Raw genomic sequence first — 20,945 nt, forward strand, 5'->3', positions numbered from 1 at the left:
CCCCAAGAAGCTGGCTGCCTAGGCTGTGGAGGAGTCAAGTGCAATCATTCCATGAGCATACAATTGAAGTAGTAACAGCAGGAAAGTGACCTGGGGAGGAAGATGAGAAATCTAGACTCTAGTTCTCAGCTGTCACCTGTCTATCATAGGCTCCTAAGCAAGGGCAGCTGTCCTCTAAGGCATGCCAATGCCAGTGTGAGCTAGCTCTAGAATCCAGATGGAAGGAATAAGACACAAAGGAGAGAAGCCATGATATTGTTTGTGCTGACACATGGCTTAAGCTAAACAAGGAACTTTGGGTCCCCCTTTGGCCCGGATTCCTTCTCCTGGTCACTCCCCATGTTTGGTTGGTCCGGTTCCTTGTTCAATGCAAGAAACCATGGTAGACACAAGATCAGGGAGCCAGGGTCTCCAGACCAGTTAAAGCCCCCTTCTGGCCTCAATTTGTCCCGTGTGTAAAATCCGGAGGTCAATTAAATTTTAATGCCTCTAACATCTTGGAAATTCAATGTCCCCGAGACTCAATTCACCCATAGCCATAAATTAATATCCTCAGGGCAAACAATTTCATTTAGGTCAAATGATTCCTTGCACATAAACACGAGAGAAATAAAGACACCCCCCCATACACACAAAACACATAACACACACACACACACACACACACACACACACACACACACACATCTCTTCTCTCTCTCTCTCTCTCTCTCTCTCCATCTCTCTCTCTCTCTCTCTCTCTCTCTCTCTCACACACACACACACACACACACACACACACACACACACACACACACACACTCCTGGACACTCTTAGTGCTTATAGAACCCACCCCCACCTCAGTCACACACAAAGGCACACAGACAGTCAAGCAGAGGCACAAACACCTGGACTCTCTAAGCTGCTCCTTCCCCCACCCACTCTCTTGTTCCCGCCCCCCCCACACCCCCCTTTCCAACTCCCCTGCTGGGAAACTAAGGGGGGCCAAGGCTTCCACTGTCAAGTTACCTAAACTGATGGACTGGTGCCACCCAATGGTCAGGATCAGAAGTACATCCTTGGTTTCAAGACCCAAAAGGGACTGGACAGAGCCCAGGGTCATTCAATCCATCTTCTTCTGTCTAGGGAGGCAGTGTCCAGAGCTGCCCTACATAGACCAGTCTGCCTATGGTCATAAAACTTTTCAAAGGTCAGGGGATTGTCGCTGACACTCTGGGAGGCTTTGGGCCAGACTGGAGCCTAAAAATATTGGGTGCAAACTGTGTGCTCAGCACCATTCTAGAAGCTTTATCTGCAGTCTCTATTTGATCCTCACACCTGCTGTCTTTGCAGGGTATGTTTTACTGTCTCTGTTTTAAATAGCTACAACCAAGAGGGGTGACTCGGAGACACATCTTCAGTTCTGCCTGATCCAAAAGTCAATGCTCTTTTCAGTAGCCACCTGGTCACCCTGAACGTCAGGTTTGTCATCTCTACATCTTAGAATCTAATCATTCATTCATTCATTCATTCATTCATTCATTCATTCATTCATTCATTCATTCCTCTAGTGAGTGTTATGGAAGATAGGATCCACGTTAGAGACAGAATTCAGAGGGGCACCAAGGTAGGACTTTACGTAGCTCCTAGTCTTCAGGAACCAATCAGCCCTATGTCTCTCTGAGTCCCTGAATAGCTCTTCTTGGCTAAGTTGAATAAAGGCCCCCAGAGAAGTCTAAATGGTAAAAGTGAAGAAGCCGCAGCCTGGAGTGGAAGGCATCCAGCCCATAGAGGAGGAGGGCTGCCAATGTACTTGCCTAAGAACCCCTTGATCCACATTCTTTCAGTCTGGGACTGCCCAAATCTAGAGCCCAGACACATTCCAGGAAAGAGTGGAAGGAACGGTGGTTATCTGGTTTCAGAGCACTGACATTTGCGTCACAGGTAAGAGCTGGAAGCAGAGCGGCACATCCGGTGCATAGACGTGGTTTGTTGTTCTGCCGCCTGTGGCTGCTGGAGCCCAACTCCAGCCTGTGTTCCCGCTCAGCTGCTCCTCCACTGAAGGCCTCCCGGATTCCTACCACCCAGGCTCCAAACACCCCAAAGTTCCCCAGCTCCTGATCTTTGCTTGATTATTTTTAGTAATTCCTGGAAATAGAACTAGAATAATAGAATCCTAGTATGTGAGGTACCAGAAGAATCACAGTCCAAGCTGTGTGGAAAAAAAAGAGGCCCAGATATAAGGACCTGTCCAAGATATGATATGGCATAGTACCACACAACTCATTCCATGGACTAACTGGGTGCAGAACTCACATCCACCTTTCTAGTGTGAGAATCACTTTCTGCCTTTCCTCTTCATCCTTGTAAAATCAGACAGTGATGGGAGTCTGCATCGATTCTAAGTCATCTTTTTGCATTCCCTTTCCTCTCCAGTTCTCCAATCCAAGTGTCACTAGAGTATAAACCCCCTGAGGACAGAAAATGTCTATATTTTATCTAGAGTCTTAATTCTGACACAATGATTAATTCTAGTGTGTCAAGAAATGCTTAATCCTGGCATGTACATATCAATATTGGGTGGATAGATGGAGCTATAGATGAATGGAAAGAAGGGAGGGAAATAAAATGGAGGTACTGAACATCTATACCTACATTTTACCTAGTTCTTCTGTCCCAGATTACCCACACAACCTTGCCTATTATCCAAAGTGGTGTCAGAATGCCTCATTTAAAAAAACTGATTCTCTTCTCTGTGAAAGTAGCATTCAAAACTGGACCTGGTGGCACAGACCCATCATCCCAGGCGCTCAGGAGGCTTAGACAGAAGGGTCACAAGTACATGACCCATCTGGGCTATGGAGTGAGTTCAAAACCAGACTGGATAATTTGGTAAGACTCTGTCTCAAAATGAAAAGAAGGCTGGAGATATAGCTTTGTGGTAGTGCTCTTTTCTAGCAGGCATGAGACCCTGGGCACACTCCTAAGCATCACATACAAAAGGCATCTGAAAGTTTCCCTACAATCTAGCGGGTAAATTGGGTAGCTTTTACCATACGTACCAAGGACATCAAAGCACACATATACCCACCCTGAACTCCAGGAAACCTTGACAACTCAGCATTCTCTGAATACAGCAGATATGTCTTCAATCTCTTGGTATATTCTTATATCCTCAAATTCCTTTCTGCCAGGCTCAAAGTCAGTTAAAAACCCCTCCAGCCAGCTAAGTTCAGTTCAAATGCCACCTCCATGGAGCCTTCCCAATTCTCTGAGATTGCTATGTTCAGAACATGCCGTCTCTGGGCTTTGATAGGCACCATACACCCCTCATTCTGTCCTTACAAAGTGATCTTGTAGGATTTTCACCTGGGAATCACGGTTGGCCATTTTCTGCCCAACTCTCCCAACAAGCTCTCAGCTGCAGAGCTGACACATGAAGTGCTTATTCAGCGTCCCTTGAATTGATGTTCCTCTTACCACACCATATGTTCCAGTTGCCCCTGAGGGTTCAGTTATATTTCATTCTAAAACCACTTAAGTTACTTCCTAGATCGTTATAAACAAGAGCCCTTCAGGAGCTGGACACAGTGTCTCCAAAGAGCCGCAGCTTTAGGGCAAGGACAAACTAGGGCTATAGAGCTAAACACAATACATAAGCAAACAGATACCCTTTACACCAAAGGGAACCTGGGAAATTAACTAGATCTCATGTGTATGAGACTTGAAGAACCAAATTCTGAACAAGATTTTTTATCTTGTAATTGGAGTTGTATATCGAAGAATAATATTCCAGGAGGAAGTGAGCCCTCTGGCCATGCGGATATCCAAGCAACAGTTGCAGACAAGCACTGAGGAAAAATCAAAGGCCTTGTGAAATTAATGGGGAACCACAACAATGGTCAGACCATGATTCAAAAGGCCCAGACCTGTACCAAGCATCTATGATTCCATCAGATCTCTAACAGTTGCCCAAATGATGTATCAAAATCTGAGTTGACTTCCGATGTCCATTTCAACCTTTCAGTTCAGTGCCCTCATCCCTCTCTTACCTCAAGACCTTTGTCACCATAGAGGTCTTTATTGGTAAAAGATCATTCTACAGCCTTCTTCAATGCTTTCATCCCACACTATGGGTCACTTGGGTCTGGGTAGAGTTTTTATACACACCACCTTCTCAAAGGTCCTCCCAGCATGATAGTGGTCCCTGTGCCCACAGAGGGCACTCGTTCACTACAATTTAATTTCCACTAGTTTCTCTCTTCTCTTTGTTCATTTCCCCTCCCCCACCCCCATCATCTACTGATCTCTGGGATCACTTTCCAAATAATCAATGTTTACCCACATTTTTGCTTGAAGGTCTACATTGGGGGGACCTAGATCTCAGAATCTGTGTTGGTAGACGCAATCCAATCTTCACAGTGACAGACCAAAAGTCAGTGTCTTGTGATTACTCAACACTAGATAGGAAATCCAGTTTAACCTTGGGTACAGGACAAACTCGAATGAAAGTTTTTCAACACACGCACAAAAGTTGCTCCAATTGCATAGTGTTGAGAGTCTGCTCTCTGTAGCAATCAACTTAATGATCCCAAGATGAGAACAACCTCAATCACCCAGGTAGTCTGTAAGTCCTTTCTCAAGTGTCTGTGAGGAATAAACTACATGACACAGGTAAAGGCAGTGTGAAAGAGATGGAGCTTGGGATTATGCAGACACAAGCCAAACAAGGTCTAAAACAGCTGTTCTCAACCTGTGGGTCACGACCCATTTGAGGGTTAAATGACCCTTTTATAGATGTTGCGTGTCAGATGTCCTGTGTATCAGATATTTACATTATGATTCATAACAGTAGCCAAATTACACTTATGAAGTAGCAACGAAAATAATTTTATGGTTGGGAGTCACCACAACATGAGGAACTGTATTAAAGGGTCACCGTGTTCGGAAGGTTGAAGACCACTGGGCTGGTCTAAAAGCATGAAAACTTGGAGAAGCAGTATTGGAGTCTCCTCTAGAGCTTGTGGAGAGAGCCCGAGGCTAATGGTAGTGTGTGGTACTGGATTGTTAGTTTCCAAAACGACATGGGGATACATTTCTGTTGTTTTAAAACACCAAACTTGTGGGATTGTCTTACAGCATGTCTGAAAAAAAAATGGATATACAGGTATTATTGTCCTTGTTGGTTGATGAGGCAGGCAATTAAGAATCAGGGAAACACAAGCTACCCAGAGTCACACAGAAAGAGCATGGTGACGCCAAGATTGGACCCAGATCTTGCCAACAGCACAGGAGCCACTTCTAACTACCACAGCGAGGGAAATAAGTGGGACGGTGTGTCTGGCACTGTGCCAAGCACATGATGAACAGTGGGAGGCTGTTCATTCACTTACTCTATTGAAACTCTCTCCCCCATTTGCCATCCTACCCACTGACCATTGCTAGGTGGCCGAGAGCTAGTTGGATAACCCAGACCCTGTTCATCCTTAAGCTGACATATCATCTTTCTTAGAGTGGGCTTCTGCCTGTGAGACAATGGCGCACATCTAGAAGGTTCCTAGGGATCAACTTGTCGGATAAGTATTTCAGCACCATGGCAGCTGGTGGAAAAGATAGATTGGAGCCTGTGCCTGGAGTTAATGTCAGTCGGAATTGAAGATGTGCCAGCCTCATCAGGACAGATTCTTTAATTAACCTGCTAATCCTGTCAGGATTGGGTTCACTCTCTTTCTCCAGAAATGTGTTATGTGTCTCTTCTTTCACCACTTTGTCATGTGTTCTATTTCAGACTCAAGGTGTCCTTTAAGGCAGCGCTTTAAAAGACTCTCTGCCCTCCGAGTCAAGCTGTTGGCAAAGTGGCCCCCAAGCACTCCCATTGCGGAGCCATCCTGCTCTCCTCCAGCACCCGCCCACATCAGAGGAGCAGTGATCTCAACACAGTACAAACAGTGATCACAGAAAAATACCGCATGTCTGTCCCTTTCCTGCACATTGCAAGAGATGAAGGGGGGGAAAGACCCTGGCAGTACAGGCACCTGCTTTGGGGGAGGGGCCATAGAGCAAATCTGGTAACTATAGACTTTCTCAATAGTTGTGTGCCTGTGCAGAAGCCAGAAGACAACCTCAGAGACTTTCTAATTAGAGCGGGCTAACCCAGGGATCCATCTGTCCCCTCCCCAATATGCCTTTTATGCCCACCTATTTTTTTTACTGTCGGTTCTAGGAATCAAACTCATGTCCTTGTGCTTGCCTTGCAAGCGTTTTACCAATTGAGCCGTCTCACAAGTACAGAAAATCATAGTAATTTTAGGACCAGAAGAGAATAAAGTCAGAAGATTGTTTATGGTCTGGGGAATCAGCTCAGGGTCCCCAGTCCCAGACTCCACTCAAATGGCTAGAGATAGGAGAAACGAGTACCCTTTAAGTCCATTTTCTGTTGGTATATATAAGTGCCCTACAATGATTTATAGTAAATAGTGAAGTCATTCAGTTCATGGTTCTGAAGGCTACAAAGTTCAAGATCAGGCAGCCTCATCTGGTGAGGTCTATACTAGTGAAAGACATACAGAGTTGACACATGGTATCATAGAACACAACCTCAGGTCTCTCCTCCTCAGTCACATTGGGTTAACACTCCACCCTTATGGCCTCATTTAACTTTAATTACCTCCCAAGGATCCCATTCCAAACACCACAGACAGATTAAATTATCAGCCCCTAGTCTATCACCACAGAGATTTTTCAATCTGGGCTTTGATTGAGACATTGAAAGTCGAATCCTTCACACTCTAATAATCCATTTACCTCATACCAAATGGGAAAGTCCCTATGGAAAACCACAATTTTCATTATCCTCTTTGCAAGCCCTAGTGTTCCACAAATGAATTCTGCAGCAAAAGCAACCCATTTCCCATCTTTAGAACACAAAATGTTAATGAAAAACAAAATTTCGACCAGAAATTTTATTCCCACAAGTTTTTCCTTAAAACGTCAGATCTGGTTGTCCCTCGGCTGCTGGAAGAGGCTCATAGAAAGAGAATGGGTGGGAAAGGAGATGTTATTAAAATGGGAGCTCAGATAATGTTGCCTTTTAGTTGAACAGGTTGTGGTCTTTTTACTTCATGTAAGAGCTTAGGAGAGGAGATGTTCGCAGTTTGTTTTTCCTGTACACGCATTTAGGGAAAGACTCTTTCAAACCTTCATTTAAAATGGTTGTGAGTTCCAAGGATTCCTCAACCAAACAATTGCCTGTAAGCATTGAAGCAAAGCAAAAACTAATTCTCTCTCACACATGTACATGTACACACACACACACACACACACACACACACACACACACACACACGTGCGTGTGTACGTGTGTACATGTGTGTGTGTGTGTGTGTGTGTGTGTGTGTGTGTGTGTGCATTCCACAGAACAAAATGATACTCTGGAGATTATAAATGTTTCTATATGTGATGAATGGGTAGATGAATGTATAAACTTTCCTCTCAAAAGATATCCTTAGCTGTACTGTACTAACTTCTTCCTTTTGTCTGCCCAGTAGACTGTGTTGTAGAAGAGAAAGCTTCTAAAACAATCCAGTGCCTGGTTCATTGAGAAGGACACCAGAAACCTCAGTGACTTCCTGCCAGAAAGTCACACAATTCTAATTACGAAGAACATCAAATGCCAAATAAGGCATGGTCTACAAAGCAGAAAACCTGCCTTCTGCAGAATACATCAATCTCCTCTAACTAAAGAGTACCCCAGATAAAAGGAGATGAGATATTCAAGAACGCTAAGTATGGTCTTGAATTATATTCAGAACTGAGCCAAAGGGATGATGCTGAGAGAAAGAGAGAGAGAGAGAGAGAGAGAGAGACAGAGAGAGACAGAGAGAGACAGAGAGACAGAGACAGAGAGACAGAGAGAGAGAAAGAGAGAAAGAGAGAGAGATTATTGAGATAATTGGAGAAATTTGGAACAATGTCTACTCATTATATCAATGTTAAGTTGATATAGTGACCTTGATCTTAATCATTTTATTAGAGTTGCATGAAGAAATATTCTCAGGAAGCTCAGTGACATGTTCAGAAAGAAAGGGGCATATTTTTAGATTATAAAGGAAATGTGATAAAACATGAGAAATGATTCAAGTTCAACTGGAGAACTTGAATCAGAACCTTGAAAATACTCTTTTACTATGAAAATTTTTGGTTAGGTTAAATTTATTTCAAATTAAATCTGCAAATAGCTGAAGGGTAGCCAGGCAAATCATAACCAGTTCTACCTTGGACTTCCCACTGGTGCCTCATTCCCTTCCCTTATCACCCCCACAACCTCCATTTAAAAAAAAAAATCACCACTCCAAAATAGAAAGAGCAATTCTGACACCACTAAGTGAGCAAACATTCAAACAAGGCAGGAAATGCCTGCTGATGCTCTTTAGGTGTGTGGTTTGATAGGCAGCAGAGATGCACAGAACAAAGATATCAGCTTCCTTTGGCTGGGAAGATATATTCTTCCTTCTTGATAGTTCATAAATATTTAAGTTTAGAGAATATCCCTCAAGAAGAGATTATCCATGGAATGAACTATATGTTCTTTCCCCAAAGTCTTCAGTGTGTGTGTGTGTGTGTGTGTGTGTGTGTGTGTGTGTGTGTGTGTGTATTTAATCAACCTGGGCCCAAAGTATCTACCACCTTGCCAAACAAAGGGCCTGAGAGTGTTCTGGATTTGGAACTCAAGTTCACTCTCTACCATGACAAAGTACCCTAGCCTGGGCTGCTCATACAGAAGCAACTTATTGTCTCAAAGTTATGAAGGTTGGGAGACACAAGCCAAGATGTTGCAGTGTTGGTCCTTTCAGCATGTGATGGAGCAGTTAGACTACACCTTTCTCCTTAGCTTACAGATGGCCTCTTTCTGTCTGTGTATGCTTTTTCCATTATCTACCCTCTGCACATGTCCCTGGATCCAAATAACCATCTTCCAGGAGGTTCCCTTTGGATTCTGACCTGCCTTAATGACAGAATTTTCATTTTATGACCTCTGTAGAAACCTTATTCTTAAATAAGGTCACCAGTTAGATCTTTAGCACATAAATTCAGGGAGGATGCAATCCTAAACACAATGCCAACTATGAGCTGGACTCCATTATCATGTACCTGAAAACATAAGGTGCTCAGTATTCAACCACGCATATTGACTAGCCAAAACTCTGCTCTGATCCATTCCAAAGACACAGCTTCATATTCCATACCCTACACACAGAAGATAAACCAAACATGACAGACATCTCATAAGCAGTCAGATCAACTGTTTTCTGAATTGTTAATGTCGTAAGTCAATTGTTAATGTTGGAACTGTGGGCAAACCTTGTGTTGGTGACTTCCTGTTCCTGTGACAAAGTATCTGCAGTAGACACCAGGGAGAAAGATTTATTTTGGCTCACAGTTTCATAGCTTTCAGCCCACATTCAAATGGATTGAAGACAAAGGAAGAATATTGTGGCTATGGGCTATAGCTAGAAGCTCACTTCATAGCTGCCAGGAAGCAGAAAAACAGAAGGGGACAACAGCAAGATCAAGCCCCAAGAACACACCCAGTCCCCTACTTTCTCCATTTAGGCCCCACTTCCTAAAGTTTCCACATCCTCCCAAATAGTACTGCTGGCTGGAGACCAAACATTCAATAAATTAGCCTGTGGGATACATTTGTTTTCAAAACATAAGACCATTAGCACTTGAAAGCTATTGTAGTCTTCCTAGTTATAGTAATAGAGAGGAGGAAGACAGAGACCCAGAAAGAGAATTACTAATGCATGGAGGAATAGTCACTTTTCCCTGTGACAAAATATCCTATAGATTCAATAGGGGAGAAAGATTCACAGCTGGGAGAGCATAATAGAGTTTATGGTGGTAAGAGCCTCTGTCCACAACTACTCACAGTCAGCAGATCTAGAAGCCAAGAACTGGGGCTAGAAGCAGAGTGGATCTACAACTCAACATTGACCCTTATGTGCTCCATCAGCCAGCTAGCCCTGTAACTTAAAGTTTCTCCAACCTCCTCAAACAGTGCCACCAGCTGGGGTCCAAGTGGTGAAACACATGAGCCTGTAGAGACATTTCACATCCAAACCCAGCATGTGTGATGGGCATCCCACCCTCTATTAAGGCCTGCCTTGGAGGGAGACTGAGAGATTGCCTCGAGCCTACTGCTCCTTCAACTGACTTAGATCCCACAGGCCATTCATAATGGGGCTTTTCCACACTCTCAGGGGGTGATTTTAGGGGAATTTCAAAGGTTGTTATGAACCCAAGTGTTTTGTCTTAAATCTTGTAGCCATATGCACATTTCTAAAGAGAAATCAACTCATATGACAAGTTGATAGATTTATGATCAATCCAGGTTATGGGTAAAGAAAGAGATAACAAACTAGCAAATTCTCTTTCCATGCCTCAATATCCTAGAATTTTTCTTCTCTATGGAAACAAAGACCTATGCTTAAAGACTCCAGCTGCCATGGTGCTAAGAGACTTGACGTCTTCAAGATTTGAAACGCAATCCCAACTCTAAGTTGAGCCTTAAAATAAAACCCAGCCATCTACTCAAGAGCATCAGAGTTCTGCCCCAGTCCTGAGTTCGTAATAGGCACTCAACTAAAGTCTATACTGTGTTGAAAAAAAAAAATACCTTCCATTATGATGCATTTCCTCATTTTTCTTTCATATTGAAAGTGACAATTTCCATTTGTGATGATCAGCCACAACATACATGCAAATGTGCTAAGTAAAATTAGGTGTAGCTGAGCGAATGTCTTTTAAAGACATTCTGCATCCTAAGCCAGCGAGCGGAGAACGCAGGGAATTATTCGTGCTCTCTGTACTATATGCAAATGCTCAGATTATAGCTAATTATATTGTTGCAAAGCAGAGCCAAGAAACTGCTACCATACTCCCAGTCTCCTTGGGGAACATGCCATGAAAAGAACTTTTTTTTTCCTCCTTTGTAAATTACACTATAATATAATTGGGTCTCACTGTTCATGTAACACTTCTCTCAGGGATAGCGCAGGAGAAACGAACAATGTCTTCCTAAATCCCTGTTAAGATCATTAAATGTGGGATCACAACACACTAGCAAGAACCCAAGTCTTCATGTGTCACAATAATAAAATTGGGAATAGAAAAAAAGTGACAAATTACGTCATATGTTTTTTTTCCCTGTTACAATGGAGTCCAAGGTAATAAAGTGTTAATGAATTCGGCCCTGCATCATTGGCATTGTGAGAGAACTTTTTTTTTTAAGTTTTTACTATATTGTAGGAAAAATTGTCCTATGCTGTTAGGCAGCTGTTTGGAGAAAAGCTTTGACAGTGTGCAATTGACTCTATTTTTACTGCACTTGCATGCACACTGTTAGGATTATATACTGTACTATGTTCCGCTTTTCAGTTTTATACACAAAGAAAATTTCTCTTTAGACAATTTGGGCTTGGGGACAAACTAGCACCCAGCTTCTTCCCTTGGACGGCTTGGCTGGAGTTATTTGAGTCATCACCAGAGTTCACTGGACAGAAAGGACCTCCTAAGATCAACCCTCTCATCCTACAGAAATCCACTTCTGAAACATACACAAAAACCCATCTAAGTGGCCTCAGTAGTTCAAAGAGGATTTTTCTAGGAAACAAAACTTTACAATTGTGGACAATGTGCTTTTTCTTGTTCTTTTCTTTCTTCTTCTTCTTTTTTTTGTTGTTGTTTCTTGTTTTGCTTTTTGCATTCACCTTTCTCTGTTCAGTGGCCCTTTTTCCTCTTTGTCCCCTGACAGGTACCAGGGTGCACCTTCCCTTTTGGCATGTTGCTTACATGCAGCAAAACACTTGGCCTCTTTATTCCTAAGATCATACAATTTTGTGCATTTTAAATTTAGCTTTATTTCTTTTCAGAGTCAAATCAATATTTCACAGAAGCTAAATGCTCTTTATGTGCCTTCCTAACTCTTGTCTGCAGATGTGTCCTGTCTCATGTTTTAGAAGCGTCACCACGGTGCATCTTTTTAACAGTCAGTGTGTCAGGGGACCCACTCACCAGAAAAGACAACGACTACAAACAACTCATACTGCCATCTGGCATGGCCTGCTGGTCATCAGCTGCAGCACAGACCCTGTCTTCAGGAGCAGGGAAGCAGGCTTGCCACTACCACTGACTGACTGCATGACTTGAAGCTAGTCAACTTCTTAGGACCATTTCAATTGTACCAACATAGGTAGTTGTAAGGACTACATGAGGAAATGCCTTTAAGACCTAACCAGTACACCCATCCACAACCCACCCCCACTCCTGCCACACACACAGTAGCCACACAATGACTGCTACAGAAGTGATGATCAATGATGGACAAGGACCTAAAGCATTAATTTTTTTAATAAAAAAAGAAGAGTTAATGCTCTTGTCTTAACAAACTGTAAATTAATTCTGACTCTCCCACTCCAGCAGTCTTTATGACCTTTCCTGTGGCTAAGCATATTTTTTTCCTGTAAATCTGTGGCTGCTGCCAATTGAGTATGGGAAAATGAGAACTTGATTTTAAAATACATGTGTCAGTGTCACAATATGAACAAGGTCATTGAACACCCCCACCCCACTCCCCATCTTTCTCTATCTCTCTGCCTATCTTTCTCTCTCTCTCTCTCTCTCTCTCTCTCTCTCTCTCTCTCTCTCTCTCTCTCACACACACACACACACACACACACACACACACACACATACACAAAATGCACATCCCAAATGGATCCTGTGAGTCTTTAAGAAAAGAAATAAGGAAATATCAATGTACCTCAAATTATAGGTGGTCATGTGATAAGGTAAAATGATTATTTTTATAATAGGGATAATGCATTTAGCAACTTTTCTGTTGCTGTGATGAAATCCATGACTAAAAGCAACCTGAGAAAAGAAGAGTTTATTGGATCTTACAGTTCCAGAAGGCTAGTCCATATGACAGGGGACAGGGAAGGCTTGGCATCAGGTAGCTGGAAAAGGAAGCTTAGAAATCACATTTAGCCACATTTGTGAAGCAGAGAGAATAATGCAAGATTATAGACTCTCCAAGCCCTCCCACAGTGTTTTGCTTCCTCCAACAAGACTCTAACTCCTAAACGTCCATAAGCTTTCCCAGTGCCACCAACTGGCACCAACAGAGAATACACGAGCCATTATACATGGGAGGTATTTCTCATTCAAACCACCACAGATACCAATATCTACAATTTGCACACAGTAATGCCACACACTCTTCATATGTACTGATTGTAGCTATAAAGGTACCAGTAAGCCACGAACCACATGGCAAAGTATAGATCTATCAAAATGGGTTAATTTAAGATGTAAGAGGCAGCTAGCAAGAAGCCTGAACCCTTAAGCCATCAGTTATAAATAATATTAAGCCTCTGTGGTTATTTTATAAAAGGCTGTGGGACTGTGGATGAGAGATTTGTCCCGACTGAGGGCCAGGCGGAACACAGAAAAACTTCCAACTACAACTAATAGTATTACCCTTTGAAGTAGCCATACAAGATAATACTAAGATACATTCTGTATGGATAAAAAGGATAAGGCACAAAGAGGTTAAAAAAAAGCATAGGATTTATACCCAAGAAGTCTAGCTTAGAGAACACAACTTCATTGTTTCTATGACCTAACTACTTACTAAAAATTACTTCTGTGCCAGGCATTCCATGTTCATATCTTATTTACCCAGCCTTGTTTAATATCACAGTAAATGAGGATAGAACCCAGCTCTTAGCCTACCTGGTTCCAAAGCCATGTTGGCCTCTGCAATATGCTCTGCAATTGAATGGTAGGTTTTGGAGGAAACTCTAAGTGACCATAGTAGAATGTTGTCAGTTAAATGTGCTAATACCCACTCACACTTGTCTCACATTGCTGGAAGACACAGACATTAAGTACCTGCATCTCAAGAGTTTGGTGTCTCTGGGTTTTATCGTCATATGAATTTGTTGAAACTCTCTGATGAAAAATATCACTCAGGATCCTCACTCCAAACTTTCCCCTCATACCCCTAGCATCTAACACAGACTTCAGTACATGACCCTCCCAAATGCCATTATGGGAGCATTTTCTATGACATTTAAAGATCTGAGAAATCTTTGTACCCAAATTCTCACTTTTTGTTCATGCTCCAGTGATAGCTTCAGGAAGACAGGACCTTGTCACTTTGCATCAACAGCAAAACTCGCAGAGCAGCAGAGACAATGTCATCCTCAGGTCAATTCTAATAAGACAAATTCAAAATCAGGAGGCTGTGTAGTTCCAGTATCCTGGTAATTCTACTGAAGGACCCTTCAAACCAGCGAGGGATTACATGACTTTAACCTGTGGCTTTGATAATAGTCTTATCAAATTTGCTCTTAAAAGCCTTATAGCATAGCTATTACCTTGGTAATTGTTCTAATTAATTCTTCTAAGTGCTCTTCCTGTCTTTGACTATGATCTTTTCCTTCCAACCTTACTATGACAGACACAAAAGGTCCCATGATCACCAAATCCATTTTCTTTCCTTCTGGGAACAAAGATGGATAATATTCACATCACTTTGCAATTAGGTGGTGCCCTACCATGGGTTCTGGCTAGGCTGCTATAACAATGCACCCTAGGCTTGGTAGTTTATAAGCAAATGCTGTGTTAACAGTTCTGGAGTCTGGGAAGTCTGATACTAAGGTGCCAGCAGATTTGGTATCTGGTGAGAGCTTTTCCCCTGCTTCAAAGATGGAACCTTCCTTGTGAGTCCTCATGGGAAGGTAGAGAGAGATATTAACAAGTTCCCAATGGCTTCCTTTATAAGAACATTAATTCCATTGATAAAGATTGAGCTCATGACCTAATTATTTCATACAGAGTACTCATGTATACTATCACATTGTGGATTAGGGTTCAACAAATGCCACTTGCACAGACACAGTCAAACAATTCCATTCCACCCCCGGCTCCCTCATTCACAGCCTTCTTATACTCAGGATGCATTTACTCTAACCTAATTCTCATTCCAGCATCAACGCTGACATCTAAGTCAGAGACTCATCTAAATATCAACTCATTCCACATAGGAAGACTCAAGGTGGATTATCCTAAACTCAACTGTTCTGCAAAAATCAAAATGTTTCCCAAGTACAATAGTGAGACAGATATAAACCAGACACTCCCTTTCTAAGGGGAAGGGAACAAAGTGAGAGGGAGGATTGGCAGGAATGGAAGAGGCAAGTGTTCCAAAGGAAATTCATGAACAATTGCCAACACCCTGGAATCACAGGGCTTGAGAACCTTTTTGTTAACCCTGTGGACACCCTGGATGTCCCCCTCTAAGATCATTTCTACAGCTCTGCTAGGCAAGGTCCACACAGCAACTCTCAAAGGGTAGGTTGGGAACTTGGGCTCATGGTTCCTCAGACTGGCTGCACAGTGATGACTCTACAGTTCTGGATCTCAAGGTGGCCCAATTCTGAACCTACTCCATTTTACTTCCAGATGTTTGGCTATGTTTCCATTCTTTCTCTAAAGCCTATTTCCTCCTATCTGTTAATGTCCCACCTTTATGGACTCACTTCAGTACATCTTCTTTGAGAAGTTTTATGTGATCCCTCCAGATCTCTTAACATTTGGGCCACTATGTGTTGTGATGGGTGTTGTGTATATTACATGATTTTTAAAGTATCTCCATTCTTGAGGCCCCCAGATGCCAGCAGCAAACCCTTACTCCAGTTGTGACAATATATCCAGACAGTTTCAAAGAGCCCTTGAAGGGCAAAGTGATGCACAGCCAAGAACCACTATTCTGGATGGAGAAAGAATATCTTCTGCATGTATCCATAACATGGCAAACCCTTGTGATTTTCCATACCATGAAGTACTCCTCCAGGTGTTTCATATGTGAAAAGCTCATAGGTCAGTTACTATTTTCCCTGGTAAATCAGCTGAGAAAAAAAATGTAGCTCAGAATAACTGTCACTTGCTACTGAATCAGACAACTAAGAAGTGATAATCTAGGGTCCACAATCAGGTCCCCTTGACTCCAAATGTTTGTCAAATAAATTCAAATGAACTGAATTGCACTTTCTAGGTAATAACAGACATCTTCATAGGATCTGAGGGCCACTTGATGACACTATCGTTGGAATATACAGAATCTTGACCGAAGTATGTTTTCATCTACTACTAGACTCTGCCGTCTAAACAAGGACCTTGGGATCAAGAACTTGAAAGCATCATTGAAGAGAGAAGTCAGCAAGCTTGATTTGTCTCAGGAAGAAGACACAAGAAGCAGGGAAACTGAAATGAAATCAGAGAATGAAGAATTGAACAAAACTAAAGGGCTTGGAGAAGAAATTTCCTCTGAAACTCCAACCTCTGCAGGCTGCCACATAGAAAAAGTTTGGGCTTTCTCTTTTATAGTTCCAAGAGGCCAAGAGAAAAAAAGACATGAGTTGGGGTTAAGTTAACACTAAAGAGGAAGGGTAGAGGGAAAAACAAAAGCAAAGGGAGATAGGTGGAAGAAGAAAAGGAGGGCATATATAAATAAACAAATGCTGGGGGAAAGGAGGCAGGAGAGAGACTCTTCAGTGGTGTAACTGCCCATCAACTGCCTGTCGTCCTCTGAGGAACCCTTCCCTTTACCGGGGCTCTGTAAGTTACTGCAGTAAACTCATTGGCTCACCCAGCTGAGCTTGGGTTGGAATCTTTCCTTTGGTCTGTCAGGAATAGAAACAGACTCCCCAGGACAGACCACATGAGAGTGCCAGCATAGAGAAGTTGTTACTGTAGTGATTGTACCAACTGGCCTTCACAGTCCTTTTGACCTCAGGAGTCCCTGATTCTCACACTGGGAGCCCCCAGGAGTAAACCCGGCCTTCTCTGTGGCGCTCTCGCTCTCTCCCCTCCACTGCCCTTCACTGCTGTCTCTTCAATCTTTCCACCTCACCAACTAAAAGTCCTTTCCTAACACATGACAATAAAGTGCAAATGGCAGATATCAAGTCCCCCGCTTCTGCCACACCACCTGACCGTAAAACTACCAAAGACAAATGCAGACCGCCTACTGTCAAAATCCCCCATTATAACAAAGGACATCTGACCCAGAGCTCCAGCTGATGAGAGGGAGTGACATCTGTCCACCTGACCCTGGACTTAGCTAGGTAGTCCTTCCAGATATGCTTCCCTAAACACTGGCCAGCCCTATGTCCATCACCACCAAAGTGAAAGAGTGGGGCTAGGCTGTTCTGTTTCTCTTTCTTGTCAAAGGACCAATGGCAGAGAGCTCCATTAGGTACATGCAACCACAGGCAACCTTCATTAGCTATCTGGACAAAATGGAAGGTCAAGAATCATCTTTGCCTGAGTTTAGTTATAGCCAAGAGATGTTGTAGCAGAATTCTACCATTTATAGTAAATCCCTCCTTCTCACATCATTCTCTCTCTGTCATTGTCTGTACTATGATATTCAGGAAATATCTGTTTCACTATATGCCAGGCAAAGCTATATTTATACTCCTATATAGTAAACACACCCACATGTTTGAATATGAGTATTCAGACATACCTGTACATATATACTATTATATAATATATATATATACATATATATATATACATATATATATATGGCTATACAGAGATATACATCCCACAAATGGAAGCACAGATATGAATATACACAGATTTATTTATGCAAAACACAGAGCAGTGCAATATGCATATGTATATGGACACACTAAAGCATTCAAATTCAAATTATATTAGAATCTTGGTGCATGCAACAGAGATTCAACTAAGTTAGCTTTACAGAGTAGGGATAATGATACCTGACAGAATCAAGGTGAAGAACAATGGATTAGGAATAAAACAGGGGTAGAGCTTGACCTGAGGCACAACTAAACTCAGAACCATGGCCTTTACCAACTTCATTGTCCTTTTTGGACTCTCTCTCTGATTTTCATTTCTCTCTATGCTAGCTTCACACAAAACGCCTGCATGTAGCAAAATGTGGAAATATGGTCTTTTTCCGTATAAGGGAAATGTAGCAGTACATCCCTGTTTTTAACCCTAGATTGTGAGAAATAAAACTGCCAAAAGTGTTTTCTGGTTGCTTCATCAAAAAGCCAAGGGAAAGTAGAATTGATCTAGGTGCTCACATGTCTCAGCTAGCTTAAGACAGGTTATGCTGCTTTGACAAAAAAGTTTAAAGCCTCCATGGCTTACTTTTACAAAGACTATTTTTCACATTATACTACATGTTTATCATGAGGTGGATATGGCTTTGTCTCATGCTTTCTTATCTGGGACCCAGGATGACAAGAGACTTTTTCTACATGTTAAGAGTCTCAGGGAAGAGAGAAAGGGGGGGGGGGGAAGTGACATACCATGTAAGTGCTCTTAGAACACCTGGGATGTGACATGTGTCTGTGTGTTATCACTCCAATAGCCAAGTACATCATCTGGCCATGTCTGACATCAATAGTAGGAAAGAGGGGGTAAATACTTGAATAGCACAGTCTGCCATCTCCTATCCCTACATGACTGGCTGAGAGATACTAGAAAGGACTTGCACCTTGACTAACTAGACAGGATCCAACTGTGCCTCTGTGATGGTTCTAGCAGTAGTGTTGAAAATAAAGAAAGGAGCTGTGGATACCCCCAAAGGGGGTCTTCTGGGTATGTTATACCACTATGTTACAGAAATACCACAGATAAATCAATGTGCAAACATACATTTAGCTCAACAAACCATACAGCCAGTGTATATACATGAACACAAACATGCATTTAGCTCAACAACCCATACAACCAGTGTATATACATGAACACAAACATGCATTTAGCTCAACAAACCGTACAGCCAGTGTATACATGAACACATGCTTGTTAACATCTGCATACTGATGAGGGCATGGATGCAGACATGAACACATATGTGCACATATGTACATTAATATAGGCTTGCGTATGCACACACACACACACACATGCTCAATGCACACTTTAGCTCTGAGTCTACCCTCATTTACATAGGAACCCACATGCACATGCCACCCTCAGGCACACATGCCCACTCCAGCTCAGCAGGGAAGGGCTGCTTCTGTGGCTGGAGAGATCAAAGGCAGCTGCTCCCTCTGCATATTTAAGGAACCCCTGCGGCTTCCCTGCAGCTCTTAGCTGAGCCCCCTGCCTAGTCAAAGCCCCACTCTGGGAAATGCCTCCCACTCCCAAACTCTACCCCAGGGGGAAGAATTTGGGATCCAATCACTTCTTCCCTTAAGCTTTTAAAGACAGGCTTACAGGGAGACCCCCAGACAGGCCTAGAGGACCCCAGGCTGGAAGAAAGGACTAATAGGCACCATTTACGGAGAGAACTTGCCTTCCCTGACAAGGAACACTCTTGCTGTCCAGAGGCTTAGGACTTGAGCCTGTAGAACAAGTCCAAAACAGAGAACCAAGGCCTGGCTAGTATTCCCGGCTTAACCAGTAACTCATTGGATTCAGTCACTTTCCTCTCTGAACCACAGAAATTCAAAAGCCACCCAATCCAGCAATACAAAGCCCTTGCCACAACTAGCCCTGAAGCAGTCCATACCACACCACAGCAGACATCACTAATCCATTACAGCACCCTTTCTAGCCCATTCTGGAGAAAATCTCTGAACAATTTTGCACAAAATACTATTCATTGAGATACGAAGTTAACAACATAGACACATGGGAAAAAGCTGTGAGCAGCCCTGGTGTAACCTTAATATCTCATTGACTTAAGGACAACACAGGTCTGGAGAGGAAAGACTGTAACCTACAAGACACAAATTAGGAGGGTGACATAGATGTACCCTATCTCTCATGTCTTCCCCAGTTTTTAACCAGAAGTAACAATGGGTTTCACTTATTGAGCACCTCTGATTAGCACCAGTGATGGGAAGACCACATTGAAAAGAACTTAGGGTGCCAGGGCTCAGGAGGTGAGAGCACCATGATTGATTACTCATATCTGTGACTGACAGCAGGCCCCATTCTAGGCTCAGATACATTTACATGAGGCTGAATAAATACACTCCCCTCTGCTTGTAACGACCCTTACCCATCTACGAAGAGAAACATGTCTCTATTGGGAAGGGAGATACTTTTGGATGCGCCCTGGGAGGTGCCTATGTAAAGTGGCACTGCCAAGGAGGGGATCAGCCATGGGCTCAACAGCTAACCAGCATTCTCACACCACCCATGGGCCTCCACATTCTATTTCTATTGTTGATTCAATCTCTATATCAGATAAGGGCAAAGGATCCAAACCCCCCAGTTCCAGTTCCTAATGAGATAATAATACTGAAACAGCAGAATAATAACTTATTACATATCAATGACACAACAGCTACTGTGCTTGAATCTGCATGCTAACTCTTTCAACACTTGGTTACACACCCATACCTAAGAAAAACAGAGGCTCAGAAACGTGAGTTAGTTGCTTGATATCACACAGCCAGAAAAGGTAGGATTCCAGCTTGTGTCTGTCTGATGCCAAAGTCCTTTCTCTTTGTGCTAAACAATGATCAGATCTACTTTGAATCAAAATAGGAGAGCTCTCTGAAGAAGAAGCTGGTATGGCTTTGAGGTGGGGCTGGGCTGGAAAGAAGGGTGTATTAATCTTCACATGCTAGTGAGATCTTCTTCCATTGTTCGCATCTTAAGTTTTGTGCCTAATTTAAAGACTTTTAAAAATATTTATTTAATTCATTTTACATGTATAATATGTATACATATACCTACATGTATGCATGTGCACCACATGCATGCCTGGGGCCCATGGAGGTAAGACGAGGGCATGGATCCTCCAGGCTAGAGTTATGGATGTCTGTGAGCCACCGTGTGGATGTGGGGGAATTGAATTAATTATAGGGCTTCATCTTTCTTGTTTTATTTAAAA

This window comes from Peromyscus leucopus, chromosome 1 (assembly GCF_004664715.2).
Source record: "Peromyscus leucopus breed LL Stock chromosome 1, UCI_PerLeu_2.1, whole genome shotgun sequence".
Classification (NCBI taxonomy): domain Eukaryota; kingdom Metazoa; phylum Chordata; class Mammalia; order Rodentia; family Cricetidae; genus Peromyscus; species Peromyscus leucopus.